We start from the raw sequence: 5,654 nt of genomic DNA, 5'->3' as shown, positions 1-5,654 counted from the left end.
TAGTGGTTTATGATGAATTAGAATTTTATGTTTTAAAGCAAGAAGGTTCTTCATCACAGACAGCTTGAGAAGCACTGACCTAGAAGACGAGATTTCCCAGGCATTACTGCTAAACTTTTCCTCCATCATGGAGCCAAGTCAATCTGCCACTGACCTCTTCCATGCTTGGAACTCNCGGGGACCACTGTGCAAGACCCAAGAACAGGCTGAGAACTGGCTGATTCATACCTATGAATGTTCGAGATTGGGGCTGAGCGGCTCCTCTTCTCAGAACTGGGAGCACTGCCATGCTGGACACCTCTCTTCTAAAAAAGTCATTAGGGAATCAACTCCTACCAATGCTTTCATTTCTCCTAGTCAAGAAATAATGTAATACTGCATGGCGACAGCAAAAGCACCATAGATATGAGTTTAAGGGAACATCTTAACGGCCCCTAGTTTAAAAAAAAAAAGGTCTTTAATAACATGATCTATTAAAAATATCTCCTCTTAACTGCATCAAGGATTTAGTTTCTTTTTAAGAACTTTTAGAAAATGTGAGTTATGTAGCTATCTAGCTGTGGCATAGTTGGCTGACTACTTTTACTTCAAAGCATGATCCTTTTAAAATCAGTATGGGTACCCCGCTCCCTTTTTTTTTTTTTTTTTTATAACTACTCACCACGGTCTCAGAAACTATATCAGGCCTCATACTGATTAGAATTGATGTTTTAATTTTTAAAGACATTCTCAGCTTTAGACCTTAGCCTTCTTATCCTTGACCCCACATTCAAAAAAAAATCTCTCTTCATTTTCTGTGGCCCATTAGAAAGGCGGTTCACAGGTGCTCCTAAAAACATTCAATCACTATCTATGTGTCTGATAAATTTTGACTGGCATTCATTCAACATTTATCAAGCAATTATGTGGCAAGGACTGAGCAAAGTGCTTCGTGTAAAAGGGGTTCCATGGGTTGTTTTGTGTCTAAATAATGGATGAGTATTATAATTCTCACCAAAACTAAAGGAGAAGTCAGACAAATTAAAAGGTTGCATTTCCTGTTAGACTATTAAGTCACTACCTACTTTATAGTTATCATATTTGAGACAGTGATTACTACAGAAAGACCAAATATTAAATTACATTATGGGTGCAAGAATGGCCCCAGAGTAAACAATGACCAGACCGTCAAATACGTGAAGACTAGAACCAAATTTTGCTCATTACTAAAACCCACCAGCATCCACTACAGCACTACACATAGAAGGCACTCTCTCAGTTATTATCCAGAAAGCATATCACCCCAACCTTAGTGACATAAAAAAACAACCATTTAATTGTGCTCACAGATTCTGTAGGTACTGCAGGGACGGCTTGTGTCTGCCCCATGATCTCTGGAGCCTCAGCTTGGAAGAATCAAGGATGTCTGGGGATGACTCAGTGGTAATGGTGGGGAGGCCGGCATGGTCTGAGAACGTGGCCATTCACATGTGTAGGGGGGTTGATGTCAGCTCTCAGCCCAGCCAGCTAGGTGCCTACACGTGGCTCTTCATGGAGCTACTTGGGTTTCCCTTCAGCATGTCTATTGGATTATAAGAGTAATTGTCCCAAAAAAAGATATCAGGTGGAAGTCCTTAATGATCTAGCCTCAGAAGTCACATAGCGTTACTTCTACTGTACTCACAAACCTGCCCAGTCTCAAGAAAAGAAAGCATAAGACTGCCATCTCTGCCGGGGGGTGGGGGGCGGGGAGTGGGAAGGCATCAACATCACATGATAAGAACAGCATGTTGGATGAGAGATAATATTGCAACTTCTTTTGGAAATGAAATCTGCCACAAGGATGGAATAATCAGTGAATGACTAAATGATATCAATAATGAACATTAGTACTTCTCTCAAATATTTGAGTTCTTTGAGAACACAGTGGGATTGTACTTTCCTACCCTTTTGAGGTTGATCAAGCCCCTATGGTTTGCTTCTGTCAATGAAATGTGCATGGAAGTGACTTGTGTGACCTACTGCAGGAAGCCTACTGTTGATCCTCGTGATTCACAGATTCTGTATTTGCAGTCACCCACTTGCTAGTATGTATTGGTAATCCCAAATCAATACTCACAGCACTTTCTTGGTCACTAGATCTGCATGTGGAGAGGAGAGCAGTGAGAAGTTACAGCCGCTAGATGCACCTGTCCCCAGCTGAGGTCCAATAAGGCCGAGCTCTGCCTTCTGGCTTCAGCTCTCATACAGTGAACAAGTGTCCTTTCTGCAGTCTAGGCGGTGCCGTGTTTTTCACAGTTTGGGGCTTCTTGTTGATTTTGTTGCTTAAAATGGCCCCAGACATAGTGCCGAAGTGCTGTCTTCTGTGCCTATGTGCAGCAAAGCTGGGATGTGCCTTTTGGAGAAGGTATGTGTTACATAAGCTTCATTCAAGTATGAGTGAGAGTGTTGGTTGTGAGTTCAATGTTAGTGAATCAACAATATCTATTAAATAAGGTATCTTTATACAATAGCACCTAGAGACAAGGGCCCACAGGTTCACAGGAACCTAACTCTGTATTTCCTATAGAAGCATTAGTTCAGGGGCGCCTGGGTGGCTCAGNCCCTCAACACCCCACCCCACCCCCATGCTGGGGTGAAGTGGAGACACCTGCTGTTAGAACTGAGCCACACTGCTCCGCCCCACGTGTGCTGTAAAGCTTAAATAGAACATCTCCTTCAGTGTCATACCAACATTGGTTACATATGAGCTAATAGGGGCGCCTGGCTGGCTCAGTCAGTGCAGCATGCGACTCTTGATCTTGGAGTTGTGAGTTCGAGCCCCATGCTGGGTGTAGAGATTGCTTAAAAATCAAATCTTTATATATGAGCTAATAGAAAAATTTTATCATAATTAATCAACAAGAAAACTAGCGGGATTATTTTGACATATGGGTGTAAAACTTGAGCCTTCTGAATGTCATTAAATTCATTCTAACTGAAATCCTATTATTTTGAAATAAATCCTTTCCTTTCCCTCCTTCTGTTCTTTTACATGACTAATTATCACCTTATAAATATAGATAACTCAGCAGAGTCACCTGTTATCTTCATTAATTGTACCTTCCACACCCTATTAAATGAAAGTCTCCAAATTTAGCTTCAGTTTTTCTACAAATAAAATGCTTCCCCCCCCCACTTAAAAAAGACACAGATCTGCAAAAGGTACTCTGCAGAGAAAAAGAACAACAGATTTCTTAAACAACAATGTAAATCATCTTTTTTGTCTTAAAACTTTCTGCAAAGCAAAATTATAGTCCCAACTTTGCAAAGTCACCTAAGCAGAGGCTCACGTGTTATAGAAGTTAAATAGGCTGGTTTTTAAGAAACAGTTGAAACTCATTATTTAGATTTCACTAAATAATTCAAACTTAGGTTGGCATAATAACATATTTGCTGTAAACACTAGCAGGTGTCGTGCGCCCACAGGACACTGCATGCATGGTAGCGCAGGAAGGGAGAAAAGAAAAAAGGGAACATGAATTGCCTTACAAGCGGCAGAACCGTACAACAGGACATTCTCCAGCAACAAAGAAGAATGAAGTACTGACACATGTTACAACACGGATGGCTCTTGAAAACATTACACTAAAAGAAAGAGGTCAGCCACAAAAGAACACATATTATATTCCGCTTATATGAAATACCCACAATAAGCAGAGCCACAGAAATAGAAAGTAACTTAGTGATCACCACCAGGGGCTGGCTTATTCTTGTGTTTTAGCTTGTTAAATATACTTTAGAAGAGAAACATAATGAGATCATCAAAGATTAATGTGTGAAGACAGGGACTCTGCTCAAGACCCTTCCCAGTGTCGAGAGGAGTGAGAACTGGGTAGTGCTTTTCAGCCCCTGTTCTTGTCTGTTTCTGCCAGACGAACAGCCTCTGTGTAACTAGTGTTAAGTCCTTTTCATGGCAAATGCCTCGAGATAATTCTAGGGTAAGTCATCAGGGGGCAAGAAGGTGCAAAGAACACAAGTTTGGAAGTGACGCTAAGTTGTATAGGGTTTCCTTTGGGAGTGATAGTATGTTCTGGAATTAGATAGCGATGATCATTGTACACCATAGCAAAAATACTCAAAACCACTGAACTGTACGCTTCAAAATGATGAATTTTATGTTGCATGAATTGCATCTCAAAAAACTTTTTTTACGCTGGGCGCATCCAATAAGATGGCCATAAAAAGCCAGAGGATAACAATCGTTGGTGAGGATGTGGAGAAACAGAATGCTCATGTCCTGCTGATGAAAACGTAAAAGGGTACGGCCACTTTAAAACACAGTCTGGCAGTTCTTCAAAAAGTTAAACACAGAGTTACCACTTGACTCAGCAATTCCACTCCTGGGAATTTACTCAAGAGAAATGAAAACATGTCCATACAGAGACCTATCCACAAATGTTTATTGCAGCATTATTCTTAACAGCCAAAAGTTTGAAACAATTCAAATGCCCGTCAATTGATGAAAACTATTTCTCCAGTGGAATATTCTTCAGCCACAAAAAGGAATGCAGTACTGATCCAGGCTACAACGTGGATGAAACTTGAAATATGTTGCTAAGTGGGACAATCCAGTCATAAAGGACCACATGCTGTCTGCTATGGTCTGTATGTTTGCATTTCCCCAAACTCACAATCTGAAAACCACATGCTCAGTATGATGGTATTAGGAGGCAGGTGGCCTTTGGGGGGTGGTTAGGTCAGGAGGGCAGGCCCTTCACCAATGGGATTAGTGTCCTTATATAAGAGGCCAGAGAAAGCTGCCTTGCACCTTCCACCTTGTGAGGACACCACCAGCAGTCTGCCCCCAGGAGCAGGGCCCCACCTAACTGGCATCCTGGTCGGCGACTTCCAGCCTCCAGAACAGTGAGAAAGAAGTTTCTGTTGTTTCTAAACCACCAGTCTATGGTATTTTGTTACAGCAGCCTCTCAGATTAACTCACGCTGCACTATTTCATTTATATGAAAGGTCAGAACTGGCAAACCTAGAGAGACAGAGGGCAGATTAGTAGTTGCCTAGGGCTGCGGATGGGGCACTGGGGAGGGACAGCTAAAGAATATGGCGTTTGGGGGATGGGGAGAGGTGATCACAATGCTCAAAAGTTGATTGTAGTGATGCTCGCACAACTATAAATATACTAAAAATCACTGAATGGCACACATGAAATGGGTGAATTTTATGGTATGTGATTTATATCTCAATAAATCTTAGGAAAAATAAAGAATAAATCTAACAAAACGTTTTAAAGGCACTAGAGTCCTGTGGCTGTACCCTTCCCCCCACCCCCATTTCTCTGTCCCCCTTTCACCTCCCTCTCCCCAGCCTGAAAGTTCTGGTTGGACCGACTTAGAGGTTTGGGGGGATCATTTCAGGGAAAGGTCAATTAACGAGGACACTTCAAGACTGTCTCCAGGCACGACCGGGGTCCCATCTGCCTCCTCCAGCGAGGGACCCTGATGGCTGTTTGGCACCTTGGACACCGTCCAGGTGTGAGTAGGGCCTCACGCCCCTGTCTGGGCCGCGATCCAACTCGCGCCTGGAGCCCTGGGCCCACGGGGTGCAGCAGACACAGCCAAGGTTAGGGTCGGCAGGCGCCGGCCCGCCCTCCCCCTGCAGGAGCAGGCTCCCTCCCGCC

This window comes from Crocuta crocuta, unplaced genomic scaffold (assembly GCF_008692635.1).
Source record: "Crocuta crocuta isolate KB4526 unplaced genomic scaffold, BGI_CrCroc_1.0 scaffold25, whole genome shotgun sequence".
Taxonomy (NCBI): domain Eukaryota; kingdom Metazoa; phylum Chordata; class Mammalia; order Carnivora; family Hyaenidae; genus Crocuta; species Crocuta crocuta.
This window is presented reverse-complemented; position numbering follows the sequence as displayed.